The 23,636-nt window shown below is 41.7% G+C and overlaps 1 pseudogene; it reads left to right on the top strand.

Moving 5' to 3' along the window:
- The window catches only part of LOC133390962 (putative nuclease HARBI1), a 30,431-nt pseudogene that overhangs the window by 6,381 nt on the left and 414 nt on the right, over nucleotides 1-23,636 (top strand).

Genomic DNA, 23,636 nt, shown 5'->3' with positions numbered 1-23,636 from the left:
GGTGTTGAATACCGCCTATAAAATATTCTCCCTGATCCTTCAGGATCGCTTTGTCCCGCACGTCGAAGAGATAGTAGGAAACTATCAAAGAGGATTCCAAAACGGAAAATCAACCACTGATCAGATCTTCACCATGCGGCAGATCTTGGAGAAGATGGCTGAATACAAAAACGACACATACCATCTCTTCATAGACTTCAAAGCCGCATACGATAGCATAGCCAGGGTAAAACTGTACGACGCTATGAGCTCTTTTGGAATCCCGGCCAAACTGATAAGGCTAGTTAGAATGACTATGACCAACGTCACATGCCAGGTTAGGGTGGATGGAAAACTCTCAGGACCTTTAGCTACCACCAAGGGTCTGCGCCAGGGGGACGGGCTTGCCTGTCTCCTATTCAACTTGGCGCTAGAGAGAGCCATCCGTGACTCGAGGGTGGAGACTACGGGAACCATCTTCTATAAGTCAACCCAGATCCTGGCATACGCTGATGATATAGACATCATTGGTCTGCGGCTCTCCTATGTAGCAGAAGCCTACCAAGGGATCGAGCAGGCGGCAGAGAACCTCGGATTGTAGATAAACGAGGCAAAGACCAAACTGATGGTGGCAACATCAGCGGACCTACCAATAAATAATCCGAATCTACGTAGGCGTGATGTACAGATAGGTGAACGCACTTTTGAAGTCGTCCCAGAATTCACCTATCTTGGGTCAAAGGTCAGCAACGACAACAGTATGGAAGTTGAGTTGCGCGCAAGGATGCTGGCAGCCAACCGGTCATTCTACAGCCTGAAAAAGCAGTTCACCTCAAAGAACCTGTCGCGACGGACGAAGCTGGGACTATATAGTACCTATATAGTACCAGTGCTCACATACGCCTCTGAGACATGGACACTGTCCAAATCTGACGAAACCCTCTTAGCCGCGTTCGAGAGGATGATGCTCAGAAGGAAACTTGGCCCCGTATGTGTGGAAGGACAAAGGAGGAGCCGCTATAATGACGAGCTATACGAGTTGTACGGCGACCTCACTGTCGTGCAGCGTATCTAGCGCCAGGCTCCGGTGGGCTGGCCATGTTATACGCATGGAAACGGACGACCCAGCCCGTAAAGTCTTTTTAGGCCGTCCACAAGGACAGAGGAGGCGTGGTAGGCCCAAATTGAGGTAGCAAGATGTCGTGGAGGCATCCGCCATTAAGGCCGAAATAACGGACTGGCAGACGAATGCGCGAGACCGTAAGCGCCAAGCGCGCGACTCCGAGGACAAATTCTTGTTCACTCTTCGGCTCCTCACAGGCACGGCAGCTAACGTCGCAAAAGAATTTGTCGTCACCACTTACGATGAACTGAAGATGGAGCTGATCGTCAACCTTCATTTCGTCGCTACTCCTGAATCTGTGTACCGCCAACTCCGCAATCGTCGGCTGCAGCCCCAAGAATCTGCCCTCCACTACTTGTTTGACATGCAGCGCATAGCTGGCAAAGCCGACATCCCCGATTTGGAACTGATCCCGATCGTCATCGACGGCTTGGGAAGCCCGTCAATTACTTCAAGCCTGCATTTCATGCTTCTCACGATGGAAGATTTCCGGAAGAAGCTGAAGCTTTTGGAGTCTTGCCGTCACCTTCGTATCATCAAGCCTTCCGCCGATTTTCGGGCCCCGATGAACAGCCGTATGGAACGACCCCAACCGTCGCAGGAACCTGACACTTTCAGAGTGCCTGCTCCAAGCTGAAGCGCCCACCTGCGGATGTTTCCGCTGTTTCCAGACTGGGCATGTCTACCGTAATTATCCTGAACGTCGGGCCAACGCCACTGTTGAGGGCGGTATTAGCTCGGATGATACTCTCGGTACAAACCAAGAGGTGAGTTTGACATTTTTACACCCTTCTATTAGAGCTAGGACCTCTTTCAACAACTGAATAATGGTTAAGGGACCACTTTATTTTCGAGGACGAATTAATTGCACAATCCAGTTTAGGGATCATTCTTTTCGACATTCTTTTATTATATTACCTGGAATTGCGTGGCCTGTCATTATTGGTCGCGATTTACTTAACTCTCTTAACATTTCTCTTACTTATTCATCTTTTTCAAAATCATGTATTACTAAAACTCCGTTGACGGAATTTGAAGAAGTTGATTCAACTCTTTCAGAAAAATTAGAAGATGCTATAAGGAGTATTTGCTCGCTCGACGTAATCGAAGCCGAAAATGAACTGGATTTTGGAGATACTCTATCCTTAGAGCAGCGTTCAATTGTTATTTCTATTATCGAGAATTCATACCTCAAATATATTTCAAACACTAAACCACTCGTACATCCAATGAAGATCAATCTCACCCATGATACACCGATATTCACTAAGCCGCGTAGACTTTCTTATGGCGAAAGACAACAGGTGAATAAATCGTTGATAAACTCCTAGCGGAAAACATCATCCGCCCTAGCAATTCTCCTTATGCTTCCGCATTAGTTCTCGTTAGGAAAAAGAGCGGCGAGGTTCGTATGTGTGTGGATTACCGGCCCCTCAACAAAATTACCGTTCGGGATAATTACCCCCTACCCCTTATCGAAACTTGTTTGGAGCATCTGTGTGGGAAAAGATTCTTTAGTTTGCTAGATTTAAAAAGCGGTTTCCACCAAGTCCCAATGAGTGAGGAATCCATCCCTTACACTTCTTTTGTAACCCCAGACGGTCAGTTTGAATATTTGAAAATGCCCTTCGGTCTCCGCAACACCCCTTCCGAATTCCAACGTTTTATCAACTCTATTTCAAGAGAATTTATTGATGATGGCAGAGTAGTCGTTTATCTTGATGACATCATCATCGCTTCCACCGATCTTAACTCACATCTTACCACTCTTCGATCCGTCTTAGAAAAGATTAAACAGAACAATTTGGAACTCCGTCTTGATAAGTGTAAATTTACTCACGAGGAAATAGAATACTTGGGCTATAAAGCTAATTTCAATGGAATTCAACCTAGCGATCGGCATATTCAAGCGCTTACCAATTACCCTATGCCCACTAACCTGAAGCAGCTTAGGCGCAACTTGCGTACACGCGTTTGAAACCCTACGTGACAAACTTGTTCATTCCCCTGTTCTTTCCATCTTCGACCCAAAGCGGGAAACCGAATTACATTGTGACGTGAGTTCTTTTGGTTTTGGTGCCATACTCCTTCAAAAACAAGACGACAATAAATTACACCCTGTCGCTTACTTTTCCAAAACCACTTCAAAAGACGAGTCTAAGTTACACAGTACAAACTCTTTCCATCATTTACGCTCTTAAGCGCTTCCACACATACTAGTACGTTCATGGGCTCCCCATTAAAATAGTTACAGATTGCAACTCCCTGGTTGAGACCCTTAAGAACCGTAATGCTTCCGCTAAGATTGCCAGGTGGTCCTTGTTTCTGGAATATTACGATTATACCATCTGTCATCGCTCATGCACCTCTATGCCCCATGTCAACGCACTGAGTCGCACCGAAGCTGTAGGTGCCATCGGTGAGATCGACCTTGACTTCCAGCTTCAAGTAGCTCAGACACGTGACCCATCTATCGAAGTTCTTAATCATCGGTTAGAATCAGTAGATGTTGACGGATTCTTACTTCAAGATGGGCTTGTCTATCGCGACATACCTGATGGTCAACCTCAATTGTATGTCCCTTCGGAATGGTCGACAACGTAATTAGACACACTCATGAGCGAATTGGCCACCTAGGCATCAACAAAACCTTTAGCAAAATTAGTCTGCATTATTGGTTTCCCCATATGAAGCGCACCATTGACAAATTGCGCTTTGCCGCTTTGCCGCCACCTTCCTTCCAGCGGTAACTGATGAGAGGCAGATAGCCGACGCATTATCAAACGTACCGGTGGATGCTATGGCCCCAAACCTGCCGATCATCGATGAGTATTCAGTCTCGAAAGCGATTGACAGGCTGAAACCTTCGTTTGCTCCAGGGCCTGACGGGATCCCGGCTTCCACGCTTAAGCGTTGTGGTACGACCATCGCGCCTATCCTGGCCTCGATTTTTCGCGACTCGCTGCGTTCGGGCATCTATCCTGCCTGCTGGAAAACTTCGTGGCTTGTTCCAGTGCACTAAAAGGGGGACAAATCAAATGCATGTAATTACCGTAGCATTACGTCGCTTTGTGCCTGCGCTAAGGTCTTCGAGCTCCTGGTGTACGAACCTCTCCTCGCAGCTGCCTCGAACTACATTAGCGCAGCTCAACATGGATTTGTCCCTCAGCGTTCAACCACCACCAACCTGGTTGAGTTCGTTAGCCTCTGCCACAGGACCATCGATGCCGGCTCGCAGATCGACGCAGTCTACACGGACATCAGGGCTGCCTTCGATAGCGTTCCGCACGCCTTGCTGCTCGCAAAGCTCGAAACTCTTGGTCTGCCTGTGCAGCTGCTGGCCTGGATGCGTTCCTATCTTGCTGGTAGCACATACTGCGTGAAGATGGGACCCCATACGTCGCGCCGTATCGATGCTTCTTCGGGGGTGCCGCAGGGGAGTAACCTTGGACCGCTGCTGTTTGTCATTTTCCTGAATGACGTAACACGGTTGCTCCCTCCTGACGGACACCTACTGTATGCAGACGACGCGAAGCTGTTCCTGCCTATCCGTGACCGGTCAGACCAACTTCGCCTTCAAGCCACTCTAAGTGCCTTCCAGTCATGGTGCTCTTTGAATGGTCTTGAATTGTGCGTCGAGAACTGTGTTGTCGTTACGTTTGCGAGAAAGCGGTGCCCCTTAGTGTATGACTATGCGTTAAATGGATCTACCATTGGGCGCAAAAGCTGTGTCACGGACCTAGGAGTGCTCCTTGACGAAAAGTTGAGCTTCCACGACCAGCTAGAGCACGTTGTCACTAAGGGTAACCAATTGATCGGCTTACTAAAACAAATATCACGAGACATCACTGACCCGATCTGCATCAAGACGCTATACTGTGCTTTGGTGCGCTCAGTGCTAGAATACGCTTCAGTAGTATGGTGGCCTACAGCTGCTCGCCCCCTAGCCCGTTTAAAGTCGATCCAGCGCAAATTCAAGCGGTTCGCTTTGCACTCCTGGAGTGTACAACTTGACTATGAGAGACGCTGTGCGTTGCTTGGCATCGAGACTTTGAAGCAACGATACTTCTTGACAATCGGATCGACTCGCCCGCGCTTCATTCGAAGCTCAACATGTATGTCCCGCCGAGATCGCTCCGAGCTAGATCGCTACTTGACGTGGAGGAACGCCGCACTCGCTTTGGCTCCTCTGATCCGTTTATTCGTATGTGCCGTGAGTGTAATGTTATTAGTGATCGTCATCAACCTGACATGTCGCGCACCGCATTGTTAAATAGTATTCGTGTCGTGCGACCTTTTACATGTTAATTATGTTACTTAAGACTAAGCGTGACAAATGAATGACCGAAATGTGACTATGTTATAATGAATGAATGTAAATGAATTCGCTTCAAGTGGGCCACTTGTGCTACTTGGTTCACCTCCACCTTGTTTAAGGACTTTTTGGAATCGCATAACATTAGCCATGTTCTCAACGCCACCGGATCCCAACAAGCCAATGGACAGGTAGAAGAGCGGGTGAACCGCGTTTTGCGTCCCATCCTTAGCAGGCTATCTGATGCTCCAGACCAGACCGATTGGGTATCCAAGTTGCGGTCAGCCGAATACGCTTTAAACAATACCGTCCATACATCTACGAACTTCTGCCCCTCTGTCTTGCTCTTTGGTGTTGAACAACGCGGTAAGATTCCGGATGAAATAGTCGAACACTTAGACGAAAAATTTGACCAAGTGCGAAAAATTTGACCTAGGAGCCATTAGGGCTAAAGCGTTAGCCAACATAGAAGAATCTCTTCTTGGCGCGACATTGAACTGAACAGACGTAAGCCACTCGGCCGTATCGGGCGGAACGAACGCCCCTGAAAGAACGCCGCGGGGAGGTACTCTTCTTGTAGAATAGTTTAATCACAGTATTCAGTCATGTCGGTATAAACACAACTGAATGGCGTTTAGGTTGTCAAGTACAACCAAGATGTACAGTTTACATACATACCTTGATTTTCACGCGCGCTGTTTACCACTTCTGTTTTGACAACAAAAATAGTGTTTGTTTGTGTTTATCTTATCAAAGCAATGGCTAAAGAGTAGAGAAGGCCTCGGGAATGTTGTACGATAGCCAGGTGAGGGCATTGCGTAGCACATACGCAAACCCCGATAATATCGTGTATGCGGATTGCATAAGATATGGCGTATAACGATTGAAATGTAAATTTAAATTTTCGTTGGCGGTTATTTGTTTGAAATGTTTCGATTTTAATTGAAATTTATACTTTGACTACCATTTCTAGTGATTAGGATTATAATAAAAAAATAAAAAGAGAACAGCAAAGCCATTTTGCTCCAGTACCTATTATTTTTTCATAATCTCTTTACTTAAAGTCTAGTGAAGTTTGACGCTGAGTTACTTTCCTGTGGCTGTATGATTGCTTTTTGCGTAGGATGTATGCAATAAGATGACTAAGTTTTAAGTTCTTTGAGCAGAAAGGAAAGATTAATTTTTATTTCGTTACATTCCGATGCTTCTGGGAAATTTTTTATATATACCGCTATAACAATGTCACGGCAACATTTTCTCGCTCAGAATTGTTCAGTTTAAATAAAAATAAAAATTTAATTTGGTTTTTGGCTATAAAATTAATTCTTTTTTAAAAGCGTTCCGTTAATATTCGTATAACAAAAAAGTTATTTTTGAAATAAAGACTTATAGGATTAAACAGACTCACACATCACGCAGTATTAGTATCACATAGCCCAGGGGTCTCCTAACTTTTCAATTCACGGGCCGCATTGTTTCGCAAATAACGTAGTTGAGGGCCATTTTGACGTTACTTTTGGTAATGAGAACGTTTAAAACTCGTTTTCATATGAAAATACTTCATGAATATTTGAAAAAAAACTGCATTTTCTTTTATAGTACCTTGATTTTTGGCATGGTTTAGTAAAAATTAAAAATTTGATGAAAATTGTGAAATTAATAAGATATTTACATTATCCTTTGCAACATCACCGCGGGCCGCATTATAGGCTCTCGAGGGCCGCATGCGGCCCGCGAGCCGTAGTTTGGAGACCCCTGACACAGCCTGATGGTCAGTAACTATCGCAAGATCCACCGATGTTGCATCAACAAATAAACAAAAAGGAAAACCACTGCACTTGTTAGCTCCATGTCTGGTCATAACCCATTATGGTGTCAGGATCAGTTTCAGTTCTGATATATAATTGGAATCAGTTCCATGGCCACTATGGGTTAGTCAGTTCTAGAAACGATAGAAAAAGCTTCCAGGATAAAAATTGGGTCAGGATCATTTCCAGGACAGATAGTAGTAGTAGTAGTAGAGATGTTTATTGTGGATATAAGAAAAAAAAATACATATAGAATCGAACGTTCTTTAACATTGGGTACGCAATGTGCTCTCCTCAATAATCGGGAATTTTTATAGCATAGCTGAGTAGAATATATGTTGTTTGCTGATTTTAAATCTGAGTATATGGGAAAAGTGCAAAAAAAACCCATGCAATTTTAGACTTAACCTAAAAACATATATATCTAACCTATATCTTAACCTACATTTGCTAGACCTAATCCTTAACTAGATAGAGAAGAGGAGAGCTTTGTACAGAAAATTATAAACTCATATTTTATGCTTAGATACGATGTTCAACTAGTTGATTAATTATGCTAATTGAGCTCTGGCGACATTTGTTTGCGTAATTTACATTTAAATTTCCTATAAATTCTTCCATTTTTACTAAATTACTTCTTTTGTGTAAATCGTTTGTGTTATGCCAAGGTGGTAAGTTCATGATCATTTTTAATATTTTGTTTTGTCTAACTTGAAGTTTTTTTCTATGAGAGTACGCACAACTAATCCATGCCGGCGCTGCGTACGTCAGAATCGGGCGTATATAAGCCGTGTAAACTAATTTTTTGTTTTGCAAATTTAGTTTTGATTTCCTATTTAGGAAAGGATATAAAATTTTTAGTAATTTGTCTACTTTTTCTAATTGTTTTTCTATGTGGGTTTTAAATGTCATGCGTTTTTCTAAATGTACTCCAAGGTATTTAACTTGATCTTTCCATGTAATGTTTCCTTGCATAAAGCTAACTTCATTACTAGGTAATTTGCGTAAACTAGTGTTTCTCGTGAAGAAGATTGCCTCAGATTTATTTGCGTTTGTTTTAAGCTTCCATCTATTGCAGAACTTGGCGTATGCTTTTAATGTGCCATTTAAGGCTTTGATTATTGAGCTCGGACTTCTGGCCGTAGCCGCGATTGCTAGGTCGTCTGCATATAGATAATTTGTACAGTTGTTTGTAGAGGGAATGTCAGAAATAAATATATTAAATAGTATTGGCGATAATATACTACCTTGTGGTACTCCCGCTATGGGTTTAAAGAAATTTGATTTAGTGTGCCCAATATGAACTGAACTTTTTCGATTGCTGAGAAAGGACTGAATTATTTTTATAATATACGTAGGAAAATTATATTGAATTAATTTATATAACAGGCCGTCATGCCAAATGGAATCGAAAGCTTTTTCAGTATCTAACAAAACTAAACCAGTAGATCTTTTTCTATTCCGATTTTCTATAATATAATTTTTGAGTCTATGTATCTGATGAGTTGTTGATTTTTCGGGTTGAAAACCAAATTGTGACTGTGGGATGATATTGTTAATGTCTGTATGAGAACGTATATTGCGTGCAATAATTTTCTCAAAAAGTTTACCTATGCAACTCAGAAGGGATATTGGTCTGTAGTTTCCAGGATTAGAATGATCTTTTCCGGGTTTTGGAATAGCCACTATTTTTGCTTTTTTCCATTGTGAAGGAAAGTATCCTAGTTTAAGACAACTATCAAATATTATTTTGAGGTAGAGTACTGCCTTTTTAGGAAGCATTTTAATCTCTGTGTTGTTAATTTCGTCACAGCCTGCTGATTTTTTATTTTTAAGATTTTTGATTATGTTCATGAGTAATTTTGGTTTAACCAAGTAACCTGGATCCAAGGAGTGATTTTGGTTTCTCGCAAAGAAAATTCTATTGTTTTTTGTAACTTTCCTTTCCATTGGACTATTTGTGTTGTAAGTTAAGTAATGAGAGTTTTCAAAATGTGTTTTGAGGGCGTTACATTTTTCAGTGGCTGTTAGGAAGATGTTGTTTCCTAGCTTTAGCGTTTGAATAGTATGTTGCTTGTTTTTAACTATTTTTACAAATTTGAATAGGTTATTTGTATTATTTTGTTGTGTATTTATACTTTTTAATGTATCAGACCAAGCTCTGTTACGGGCTAGCGACATTTGCTGCTCTATCTCTGTTTTAAGTGCATGATAATAATTCCGAAAGGTAATATTACGTCTGTGTCTTTGCCATTTCTTCCTGTATTTATTTCTTAGTTTAATTAGAGCAATAATGTAATCTGGAATGATAATGTTATATTTTCCAGGAATTACTTTCGGAATGGCACTTTGTTTAGCTGTTGTAATAAGTGAGGTTAAGTTATGTAGCATATCATCGATTTGTGTAGCGTTAATTATGTCATTTGGGTGTATTGTGGTCAAGTCGATACTATTATTTATAATATTTTTGAAAATATTCCAGTCTGCTTTTTTGTAATTATAAATACCTTTGTTGGAAACAAAATTAGCTGATGAATGTTTTATACTGAATGTAACTGGCAAATGATCCGAAGTGAGAGCAGTGATAGTTCGTAATTTCGATATTGTATACAGATTTTTTGTTAGCATTAAGTCCAACGTTGAAGTATTTCTTGTGGGGTCGATAGGAATGTATGTTGGTTTATCTGGGAAATGTATAGAAAATTTACCTTTTTGTGCTTCAGCAAAAAGGAGTTTTCCGGCTGCATTTGTAGAGACACAATTCCATGATTTATGTCGCGCATTAAAATCGCCACAGATGAAATAGTTGTCGTTTCGCGCTGAAAGTTTCTTGATATCTTGTTGAAAGGTAACTAAGTTGGTATTTTTACCTGGGTGATATGCTGCTATTAAAGTAAATTCTCCTAGTCTAGTGAGCACTTTAACACTTAATGTTTCAATTATCCCTAGTTTATTATGTTTTAGCAATTGGTGTCTAAAATTGCATTTGATCGCTATTAGAACACCACCTTTTGGTCCCGATAATCTATCAACTCTATATACTATATAATTCGGAATAGAAAAAGCGTGCACTGGTTTCAGAAATGTCTCAACAATCAATACAGCATCAATATCATATCGGCTTAAATAGTACATTAAATCCATCTTTTTGTTGGCAATGCCATTAGCATTCCAGTAGGAAATATTAAAATTGTCTGGGCAATCCATCACGGGAAACAAAATTTAGCAACTACCTCAAAGATCACTGTTATTTGATCCTGCTTTGTTTTGCACTTTTGTAGCTTCTGAAAAACTTCGCCTACAATTGGAATTATTTCCGAAGAATTAAAAAGTTCGCCTGACGCGGTTTCATTTTGTCTGAAATTTACAAATTTGACTGGGTTTTGTTCAAGTTGTTTCCATCCCTGAATTGTTTTTGTCTGTGGTAGAGCAGGAAAGCTATTTTTTTCCATGTTGAAAGAAGTTGTACGTTTCGGTTCTTTAGGTAGATTGGCAGCGGGACGTTTAGGACATCCGCTGAAAGTAGCTGTATGGTTACCGCCGCAATTCGCGCATTTCAGTTTGTGCTCTGGCACTTTGCCATCACTTGAAGATGACCCAGCTGTGAGTGGGCACACTGACGAATTATGATCGTCAGCACATTTGTTGCATCTAGCGACGCGATTACAATTATTCGCACCGTGCCCGTACAGTTGGCAACGTTTACACTGCATCGGTCCGGCTCTTTTCGAAAAATAGCTCCATTTCACTACACAGTGATCTAGAGCAGGGATGGTTCTGAGAAGATTCATGGATATTGTACCCGCCGGAAAGTGCAGTAGGTATACTGCTTGATCATCGTATCGTTTTTGCCTGATCTGTAACTTTTTTATACTGGTTGGTTGCAAATTCTCTTCTTTTAAGATCTCCATCACTTCATCGGTTGGGAGATCGTGTAGGCCATACAAAACGGTTTTTGTAGATTTTTCTTCATCTAGTTGATAAGTATGATATGCAACATTGCTGTTTTGTAGGTGTTTTATCACGCTTCGGTAATCGCTTGTGTTAGTGACCTGAACATTGGTCCCGTTGTTTGTCTGTTTGGTGCTGTACCTCACTACACCTGCTTCTATTACACGCTTATGCACAAAATGTACGGACGAACTTTTAACGACAATAGGTGGCACTTTGTTCGTTACCGTCGCACTGGTGGAGTTTTTTGTAGTAGTGGTTTTCGGGACAGCGTCCTGAAGCTTTGCTGGTGTATCTTCACACTCGCTTAGTAGCGCGTAGCTGTTTTCGGAACGATCCGATCTAACGCGTGAATCGTCGTATGAACGATTTCTGTTTCTTGGTATTGGTCTTAACCTTTTACCTTTGTGTCTTCCTCTCCCCCTCATCTTGTTGGTAGGAACGGGACACCTGCTGCTTGTTAGTATTTTTTTGTGATTCTATCGCTATCGATCGCTTATCAGATTAGAGATCAGCAAATTTACGTCTGCTCTCGATCGGAGCTGGATTGCGACTGTCCAGGACAGATATGTATTCAGTGTATGTTTATGGAATGAGTTCGGGATCAACTTATCGTCTTTGGTAGTACGATCGGTATGGGGTTAGTTCTAAAACCGGTACAGGTTTGGTAGCATTTCTAGGACCGGTATGAGACCAAAATCTGTACCCGGACAGGTGTCGGATCTGATGAAATTAAAGACTGTTTTAGCGTCATAATCAGCATCAGTAAGTGGGCCTCATGAGTATTTTGTATTTTAGAGGCACATGGGAAATGCGTTGTTTAAAATGTGCACACCCTAATACCTTTTATAATTACCCTATTAATTATATTACGTAGCTCAGTGACTAGTGCAGTTCAAAAAAGAAAATGAATAAAAAACTAATTTATGGTATCCTTATGAAATGGTCAATAAATCGCTTTTATAATTTAAATGATATAACAAAACGAAAATGTTTAACACAAAGGTTTATTCTTCTACATACAGTCATGTTGATATTTATTATTGTGATCTGTTTTGAATAGTGGTAAATTCTGTATCTCACTCCCTTTGTTACCAGTTTTGATTTGAATTTTCTGTTAATGAAAATGACTGTCAATGTTTCAGTAAATTTTGTTTGTTCATGTAATGTATGTGTCAGCCATGGTTAGTTAAACAAAAATTAAGACTAACATAAAAAACAGACTGGTCTTAAGAAATAGAAACAAAAGGTGATTCGATGTAAAGTATGTGAGTTCAAGGAGGCATGGAAGTCAAAAAGATGGAAGAGCTTATTGAAACGTCGAAGATAGACAAAAAACGAATCAAAAGACCCGCCATTCGTTTTAGCATAGCTGCCACATTGTTTAAAATATTAATTCATTCCTAGTTTTTCAATAAAAACATAAAAATCATTTTTGAGCTCCATAGCTAACTGGAGCATGATTTAAATTGAATAAAGCATCGAGTGACCCGGTAAATTGAGCAATTCTTAACCGACAAAAGATCGATGCCTAGCGCTTAGTTTGTGTGGTGCTAGATATCCATTTGAAAACAACATCTCACTTTCGAATGAAAAATCAAAGCTCTAAAGTGAGACAAACGAATGTGAGTTTGCTTTTTGTAAGCAGTCATGTTATTTTTTTTGTAGTCATTTATTTACACTATTACAGTATTTCCTACGGTTTATCGAATCTTCCTCTTCTTCTTTGGAACAACAACCGTTGTCGGCGAAGGCCTGCCTGTACCACTCATAGATTTGGCTTTCTGTGACACATTGATTACCTTCACAGATTAGGCAGTCCTATGTATGGGGACATGGTCCATTCAGGGCTTGAACCAATGACGGACATGTTGTTAAGTCCTACGAGTTGACGACTGTATCACCAGACCGGCCCCGGTTTATTTGTTGGTTCCCATAATTTTTTGGGCTCGTCTAACGATTTATTCGTCGTATCTTTTATATGTTTGGTTTGTTCCCACAATTTGTTGGTATCGTCCGATTTATTTTTTTAATTACACCTGTTCTCACTTTCCTCTGAATCGTTATCCGGTTGCTATGTACCGCAATCCATGAGAATGGATCGCAATCAACTACGTCTGAATCGTTGTCAGCTACGTTTGGATCTTTTTCAGCTACGTTTGGATCGCTCTTAGCTACCTTTGGATTTTACGTTAGCTCGCGCAAATTTTGTTGCGGCGCATTTTATCAGTTTATCAGTTAATTTATCAGTTAATTACCCGGGGGTTAAAGTTAGGGCAATAGGGTCATTTGCATGTTTTGACAGTTAAACCGTTAAATCACAATGTAAACAATCGGTTGTGCTTCACCAATAAATCACAGCCAAAGCATCGCGAGCAAAGGTGTTTTTTGGATTGGTGTTAAACTGTGTTTTTGGAGTTTTGTGCGATTTTTTTTAATTGTTTAGGAAATTTGAAAACCATAGCGGTGATTTATTCGGCATTTATCGGAAATTTTATTTTATAAAAGTGTAGAGCAGAGAGGAAAGAAAGAAATTTAGATAAAGAAATGAGCGAGCTTAGCCAGGTTAAGTCGATAGGGCAGTTAGCGGTTTTAACGCAGGATAGGCAACAGGTAGTGCGACTGATGCAGGATGAAGGATTGTTAAGGACAGAACAGGAATGTGAGAAGTGCCACCACTCGATGGTTTTGCGAGGTACGCAAAGAAGGAATGCGTACAAATGGATTTGTGCAAACGACAATTGTGAAGGTTCGGAATGCTCTATCCGAAAGGGTAGTGTGTTCCAAAACTCAAGATTGTCGCTTGCACAACTTCTCCGCATTACCTTCGAGTGGTCGCAAAACTCGCACGTAAAGCGTACTAGGGCCGAGTCAGGTGTTAGCCGCAAAACGGTTAACGAATGGTTTAAGCTTCGTAGGGAAAAATGTAGTGCGTATGTTGAGGAGAATAGCCGGCTGATAGGAGGCCCAGGACTAACGGTGGAGATCGATGAGTCCCTCATCGTAAGACGTAAGTACAACCGAGGCTGATTACCAAGGACTGGGGAGCTATGGTTGGTAGGGGGTATTTGTAGGGAAAGTAAAGAAATTTTCTTAGAGATAGTCGGTAGGAGAACTAGGGAAAATTTGCACGACCTAATCCTCGAGAGTGTTGATTGGGGCACCACAATCATGACCGATTGTTGGAGAGCATACGACACTCTCGAGGATTATGGATACGTGCATAAAAAGGTGAATCATTCAGTTAGTTTTTTAAATCCAGAAGATAGGGAAATTCATACACAGACTATAGAAAATTTATGGGGTAAAATTAAGCCATTTTTGAGAAGCAAGGGAACAAACAAGAAGACGTTGATCTCGTACATCAGAGAGTACGAATTCAAACGGTGTAGTACGAATGTTTTTGAAAGCATTCTGCTCGCCTTAAAAGCTGAGTAGGCCCAGCTTAGGACCAGCATAGGGACCAAGATCCATTTATTTTTTTACGACTATTTTAATCACATTTTATCATTCAAGGTGGCTAGCAAATGCTGAGAAGTGTTTTAAGCACGATTAAAATAATCATGCTCACACATTTTCAGAACTCCGACCCCAACCTCCACGTGGTGCTGGCTGGACTACAACTGTTGCACAAAATGTGCAACTATTGTATACCAACTGGGGCGGGGGTATTATGTTTTTTGTTTGTTGTTTCAGATCACCGTTTTGCTGTCGATCAACGGATACATTTATAGTTTTGCTTGCAGCAAAACAAAGGTAGGTTGCAATAATACTTACGTTCCATTTTATAACAAACTAATTATTGTAACTATTTTTTTCAGTAACTTTTATGTGCGACATCGAACCACCAATCCATCTCAGAACCATGTCCTGCCGACACTCTCACCAAGGACGGTTTTATATGATGTATGCGGCGTGCGGAGTGAGTGGCAAACGGTACGTGGTTAATACTAATAATAAGAAAAACAATTGCTCTTGTAGTCATAATATATGACACATTTTCTTTTATATTGCTTACAGATACATCTAAGCTGCTCAACGTTTTCTTCCTCTGCTGCGGTATCGGAATCGTAATATCGTGAATATGGTGAGTCCTTCATAGCACATGATTAGTAATTTTAACCATTAACGTGCCATATTATTTCTTCTACCAGGCCCCAGCGACCTATTTCTATTGTTGCGACAAATGTCAGCACGCGTCGTACGAATCATCGGTGGTATGCTGTCCGAAGAACAAAGCTGCCACAGCTGAACCCACAGCCCAATTGCACGATCAGCACAGTTACAGCATAGCGTAAGGTTCAACACTTGGGGCTCGCGTTGAGCTAACAGCACGGCACCGTCAACGACACGATCGGTCACCCAACGCCATGCCCGTCGAATGATCCGCCCTCTACCGACCAATCTGCTGACGCCGATGGGCGCCCAATCGCGCAACTCGGAAACATAATCTGCCTCACCCCCACGACCGTGACATTACTATTAGATAATAAAAGTGCGATCGATGGTTCGAACGTGACGTGATTTGAAAAAAAATGTCTGCAGACACTGCGTGGTAATTTTTATTTTCTTTTTATCCGAAATTCGTCCTTAAGATTTCCACCTGCTACAGTTGTATTGGATGCGTTATTCCGCTGTTCCGCTTTGGTGCGCTTTCCGAGAGAGCAATCTCTCATCGGCTAACGAGCATGAGTGCCCACCGTCTTGGTAGGTAGGGAGAGGAATCCCGGCTTTAGAGGAAAACAATTAGAAGTTCATTCTAGTCCACAATACAACAACGAGATCAACAATCCGAACTGAATGTAATGTGTAACTTAATAGATAATAACTTTGTAAAAAAAAAAAACAGATTAAATAATAGAACATAAAACGTTTTACTTTTTTATTGGCGAACTATACACGAACTACACATCGTACTGTTCTCTCGCTCTCAGGCAGTTCGAGTTTTGGATTAAGTGATGGATTTACATATGTATTTATACATTAATTGACGTATTTAATTTTAATAATAACGTTGTAATTTTCAACGTACTTTGCACATTTTGTAAACAATAAAAGTTTTCTACGAATATGTACATACATGCTGTTTTGATCATCATTTGCAAATCATAAAATATTAAAAAAAAAGCATAAAATATAAAACATTACATTTTTAAGAAAACATACATGTATTCATTCTTATCATTATTGTGACAACATTCGCAAATATAATTTTAGCATCTCGAGCCTCCTGAGTAGTACTCCACAGGACAGTGATGCGTCTCTTGCACGCGCCCTGGACGATACATTCGCAGTTAAATCCTTTTTTTATGTCATGCGTAGAGACTTTGTTCGGACATCTAGCTATCGTGGAAAAACATACGCAAATTTCACGATATACACATGATGGGTCACCGGAATCGCACCCACGGTTCGGAATCGCTTCCGAGCAATGCTACTCCGGCTCCGATTCCGAATAATTCAAACGGTCGATTCCGCCCGGAGCCGTCGGAGCCGTCCGGAGCCACTAGTCGACAGCTGGAGCATTCGGAGCCGTCCGGAGCTGTCGGAGCCGTCGGCGCCGTCCGGAGCCGTCCGGAGCCTTCGGAGCCGTTGGAGCCGTTGCAGCCGTCGTAGCCGTCGGAGCCGTCGGAGCCGTCGGAGGCGTTGGATTTATGCATATGGTTATCCTCGATGGAAAGAAGCGACGCATTTCTTTTGCGCTAACAAATCAAAGGTAGTTCTAAAGAACATACGTACGTGTAACTAACACCTTTTAGAAAACACAATGGATCACTTTCTGACCCCATTTTGAAAACAGCATCAAGCAGTCTTCTGAGTTGCACTCCTTACACAAGAAGGGATTACGTTACGAAGGGATGTGGAGAAAACATTCGTTTCAATTAGGTCTAACGCCGTTCAACGCTGGGTGATGTGATCTATGTGATATGATTTGGATAACGTATGAGGAGTGATGAGTTCTTTCTTTCTGAGTGATGAGGCAATTTCTTTGACCTGTACATAAATGCTCGCCTCACGAGTTAACGAGCAGTACGAGATGTTACAAGCCGTAGGTTATCCAGCCTCAGCTACAGCTGTATTACCTATTTTATATCGGTTATGCGGATTAAGTGATCGAACGCTACATATTCGGCGTTTGCAAAAGCTGCTTTGAGACCAAACGCTCCATTGGATCATCATCTTAATCTAACGGGCAGTTAGAATAAGGATGACGAATCTTTATAATCAGCTGCTGTGAGCCAAGATAAAAAAAAAAACTGTGACATATTCATATAGCGCTATTTGTTAAATATAGCCTTAATGACCAATTTGATTCGTAAGTATCCACCCATCCAGTTTGCATTATGGACCATGTATAAATATTTTCGTGTTTGGCCTGTTTCCATGTTTTTTTGAAAAGAGTTTTGCTATACCCATACAATCGTCCAAGTTAAAAAAAACCACTTGTCACACAGCAATGTATATTCACACCTAAATCCTAAAAAGAACAAAGGTAAATTATTGCTTGATAGCGAAAAATTAACGACGGTACTTATCGTTACTCATATGTCTAACTTTGTTTGGCGTGTAAGGTTTGTTGTAGAATATGTTGTAGCCGCAAGCGTTTTTATACGATTATTAAGAGGAATGATTATTTGTCACCATAAAGTTGAATGAAGATATCACGAATTGTGATTACATTGATACATTGATACAGTCATTTTCGGGATTGGTTCAACCGCTTCAGTTCTGAACAAACTTGATTTAGATGATCAGTCTCAACTTTTATTATAAATTGACGACCGGATGTTTAATTTGGGAGTACGTAATTATCTGCAAGTAAACGAGGAATATTTTACCAGATGCAATCAAATAGGGCATTATATAACTTAGTTTATAATGTACAAAGCGCTTCTGAATTTGATAATTTGCAATGTTTACACAGCAAACGATTTTATAAACAACAATGGTGCTATGCTGTCAATTTGCACAGTGGTATCACAGATCAACCAATTCAGTTGGCGCGATTATCCGGGCCCTAACCGGAACGTTCGTTTTTAAACATAATAAATAAATACCGCTTAAGCGAAGAAAAAGATATTCCAATCTATTTTCAGTTATTTTCCTAAAATATCTAACTTTTAAAAACAGCATAAACAAAGCATCAACACATTGGGAAAGTCTGCAACTGAATACGATTTAAACGCCATAACGATGATTTTTTTCAAATGTGAAAAATTTCATGAAAATGTATGCGAAATATTTCAACCGCTTCAAACCCTTAGGCGCCGATGGCTATGCTATGCGCATAGCACAAAAATCATGCCCGAATAAAAAAAAAGATGGCCGACACCTGCCGTACTTTTTGCTCACTTGCATCCAAGTTGCGTGCAAGCAAAACTTGTAGGGCCTTCTCTACTCTTTAGCCAAAGCAATGAATTTCATACGTTTTCCGGTTGATCCTCAAGCCGAAAAAAAGAGAAATTTAAGGCTGGTTCGAAAGCATTTTCGCAACAACATAGATCCGTTCAATTTAACCGATGAGGTGTAAGTAAAATACAAAAAAAAAACAATACGAACCCTAGCTTACATTCAATTGTTTCGTTTTAGCTTTGTTCACAATTTCCGGGTAACGAAGGAAATTTTTACCTACTTGCACAGTAATGTTGGACCTTCGCTAGAGCCGAAAAGCGCGCTAATACTTTCGGTATAAGGGCGAAACAAAAATTAGTCGCATGTCTCAAATTTTTTGCAGAGGGACGATACCAACACGGGATCGGCAAGGATTTTCATTGTGCAATAGCACAGGCTTCGTTTTCAGAAACACTGCGTGATGCTTTGCCTCCACTTGAATCCCTTCTCGGTGATTGGATTTCATTGACGATGAATGAGGACGAAAGAAATAATTCCAAGGAATATTTCCACCGCAAAACAGGCATTGCCAACATTACCATGTGCATCAATGGTACACACATAAAAATTAAAAAAAAAAACCACACCACCGACCTTTATTGTACATCAATCGAAAACGATTTTACAGCCTCAACGTTATGTTGGTTTGAACTTCCGATGTGGAATCATGTGTAAAATACACAGATAATACACAGATACATACACAGATAATAAGCGCGAGCTCCTGAAAGTGCTTAAGGACGAGATCCGTTCTTGTCTGTTTTCGTCGAACATCGCCACTGAATTGCCGTCACAACAACCCATTCATCGCAAACCAGCATCATCGAATCCAGGATTGTTTACTTCAGGGGTAAACAATATTTCATCGTCACAACAGTTTCCATCCTTGGCCGCTTCATTTAGTGTAAGTGCGAGCGGATCGTCGTCCAACACTACCATGCCACCACCTATTAAGCCGCTATCACCACTACTTAGAGGATCCGGATCGCCACTTGACTCGGATTCATTGGATATCATTCCACACACTGACACGCGAATGTGGCTATTCTTCACACGCTTTGCCCCATCGGTCACCACTGAGCAAATCTCACACATGGTGCAAGTACGTCTAGCACTCGACAAGCGGGATGTGTTCGTTCACCGTCTGACGAAATTTGGCGCTGACACCAGTACACTCTCATTTGTCTCATTTAAGGTGGGCATACCCGTCACTCTACGCAGCAAGGCTCTCTCACCTGAGACATGGCCCTCCGCTCTAACGTACCGTGAGTTCCGTGACTATCGGACCAATAATTATAACACTAATACCTGTGCAATAACTGAATCAAATTCGATGCTCGATCAAAACGTTACTCTCGCTACCGACACTTATCATAATCCTCTCTCACATTCTGGAGGGAGTGCTGCGATGCCAACTACTTCAACAGATACTACAACAACAACTACAACAGATACGCTCGCACAGCCCGTTACGATTTCCTCACCTGCCATGACCACTACAGACACAGCTTTGTTTACAAACGAACCACATCTTGACCTTAATGAGCGAATGCTTGTTTCCACCACACCTACCAGGTCACCTCCCGAATGCTTAGCCGCTCCTAAAAAACGACCGAAGCGAAACGCTAAACGGACTGATGAATCTGCCGACGCTGGCCCATCGGATGAATAGCAATCTTGCACTGCATCCGGCGATGCACCTCGCTCAGCTCATCCCAGTCTCTCTATCTACTACCAAAATGTACGCGGTCTACGAACGAAAACTACAAATCTTCGCCTGGCGCTATCAGAATCAGAATATGATTTTATCATTCTCACCGAGACTTGGCTTACTCAGTCCATACCTTCTTCGCTCCTCACTGACGATCACTATCATATCTACAGGTGCGATAGGAATCTTTCCAACAGTGCCCTCTCACGCGGTGGGGGTGTTTTAATTGCTTGTTCCTCTTCAATACCGACTTGTGAAATCGCATCGCCTAATACCATACTGGAACAACTTTGGATCAAAACATTGCTGCCAGGTGTCTCTGTTTACATCGGCGTTGTTTACATTCCGCCTAGTCATGCGAATGACCCCGCAGTGATGAACGCTTTACATGATAGTGTACGTGAAATTTCAAGCCGCATTAAAGAGAGCGATTTATTGTATGTCTTCGGAGATTTCAATAAACCTGATATCAGATGGGAGCTGACTAATACATCAGAAGCCACCGATTGCTCTCCATGTTATTCTGTCATGCATTATGCACCTTTATGCAATTCCGTGGCTAATACTGATTTCGTTGATGGGTTGCATAGTACCGGATTATTTCAGTTGAGTGGTATTGCAAATCAATCTGGGCGTCAATTAGATCTGGTCTTCGCAAACCTTGCCGCAACCAATATTTTGTGCGACTCAATCACACCTCTGCACTCTGTGAATGGTACTTCGGCTCTAGAGAACTTCCTCCCATACATAACTCACTGTAGTATTCCACTTCTCAGTGAGGACTTTCATCATCCTTCATTGGATATGATGATTTATTATCCCGTACAACTATCCCACACCACCAACAGTCACACTCGCAGTACAGTCAATAGAAATTTCTTCAAAACGAATGTGGAACGTATGAATTCTCTTATTGTGTCGTTTGACCGCAATTTTGACTGCTCCAACTTTGCCACTATCGACGAAGCCACCGATTGCTTTAGCGTTTTTATGCGCTCAGCGATTAATTCCTGCGTTCCTGTTGCTCAACGAAAGTCTGGCCCCGATTGGTCTAATGCATCTTTAAGACGGTTGAAAAAAATAAAATCAAAAGCCTACGCGGATTACAGTAGAACGAGATCATCGCTGCATAGGAGAATTTTTTTCGATGCACTGAACAATTATCGTCGACATAATCGTGTGCTCTACCGCTCCTTCATTCGCCGTACTGAAAGGCAGCTGTTTTCTAAGCCGACACGGTTCTGGAGCTTCTGGAACAAACGGCGCAATATAAGAAGTATCCCTCCGGCAATGAGCTACAATGGCCAAACTAGTATTGATACATCCGATATTTGCAACACTTTCCCCAATCGTTTCGCTGATGCATTCACCCTTCCTGTTCACAATCCTAACACACTAGCAGAGGCCACTTGCAATACTCCATCGGATGCTATCGATTTTATTATACCCACAATTGACGAAGCATTAATTGCGCGCACACTCAACGATATAAAACCATCTACATCATCTGGACCTGACAATATTCCCGCATACATATTGAAGCACTGCCGTCAATCACTCGCACCCATTCTTGCCAAAATATTTAATGATTCCCTTATGCGTGGCACGTATCCTGAGTCCTGGAAACACGCGCGAATGATTCCTATCCATAAAAAAGGCAGTCGACTTCATGCTAGTAATTATCGTGGCATTGTTTCCCTATGCGCTTGTGCAAAGGTGTTTGAGCTCATTCTATACAATCCGCTACTCACAGCAGTTCATAACTATATGGGCCCTATTCAGCATGGATTTCTCCCAAGGAGATCTTCCACCACAAATCTTGCTGAATTTGTTGGCTACTGCTTCGACAACATGGATCGTGGTACTCAAGTTGATGCAGTATATATCGACTTCAGGGCGACGTTCGATAGTATCTCTCATGATATTCTACTCTCGAAGCTAAAAAAACTCGGTTTCCTGGACTGGCACATCACCTGGCTGCGTTCTTATTTAACTGGTCGTTCGTACTACATAAGCATAGGATCTCATCGTTCTCACTCCTTCACCAGCTCCTCCGGTGTGCCTCAAGGGAGTAATTTGGGACCGCTACTCTTCCTCATCTATATAAATGATCTATCTTTCGTTTTACCGCCAGGCCAACACCTAATGTACGCCGACGATGTAAAAATATTCGCTCCAGTTAGAAACGACAGTGACTGTGTACGCCTTCAAACGATCCTTGAGAATCTGGATAGCTGGTGCAGCAGAAACGCCCTCCAAGTGTGTGCTGATAAATGCCAGTGTATATCATTCAGCAGAGCCCGTCACCCCATCACGTTTACATACACTATGCTCAACACGGCTTTGGCTCGCACGACATGTATCCGTGATCTGGGGGTGCTACTCGATCAGAAGATGTCATTTCGCCCTCACATTGATAGCGTTGTTGCGAAGGGAAATCAGCTACTTGGTTTAATTACGCGGACCTGTAGCGAGTTTACCGATCCCATGTGCGTAAAGTCTATCTTCTGTGCCATCGTAAGGTCGTGCCTGGAGTACTGCTGTCCGATCTGGTGCCCGCTTGGTGTTGGTGACATCAATCGCCTCGAAGCCATTCAACGGAGACTCACCAGGTACGCGGTTCGACTCCTTCCATGGCAATCCCACCACGCTCGGCCCACCTACCATCAGCGGTGTCTGCTTCTCGGACTTGAACCACTCTGCTCTCGACGTAAAAACGCCCAATGCCTTTTCATATTCCGGCTCCTTAACGGAGAGATCGATTCCCCGGCATTACTAGCCAGCATCAATTTGTTCGCTCCCTGTCGGATTCTTAGATCCAATTTCCATCTCCGTGTACCGCGTACCCGCAACAACCATAGCCAGGGACACCCCATTATACGTATGTCCCTCGAGTTCAATGAAGTGTTAGATTTGTTCGATTTTAGTATGTCTACTTCTACGTTCAAGGAGAAATTGCGTCTACGTCACATTTAATGTTAGCTAGAGGTCTATTTATATGTTATAAATGATCATTGTCATATATATATATATTAATTTAATTATAAGGTTGCCGATTAGACACGATGGTCCGTCGGTTGTGTATGAAAAATAAATAAATAAATAAATAAATAAATAAATAATGGTTTTATGGTATGAAGTAACATACTGGTTTGTTTAATTCTAGATTTGTGATCATAAATGTTGCATACGATCAATCAATGCCAAATTTCCAGGCAGCTATCACGATGCTTTTGTAAGGGGAGGGCACAGCATGGGGAGTGCTTTTTTCGAAGAACTACACAGAACCGGAATAATTGATAAATTACTTGGTAATTTAAATCAGTACACCTATACCGACTTGCGTAATTATAGTAC

This window comes from Anopheles gambiae, chromosome 2 (genome assembly GCF_943734735.2).
Source record: "Anopheles gambiae chromosome 2, idAnoGambNW_F1_1, whole genome shotgun sequence".
Classification (NCBI taxonomy): domain Eukaryota; kingdom Metazoa; phylum Arthropoda; class Insecta; order Diptera; family Culicidae; genus Anopheles; species Anopheles gambiae.
The sequence above is the reverse complement of the archived record's forward strand: the minus strand, read 5'-3'. Positions and strand labels throughout refer to the sequence as shown.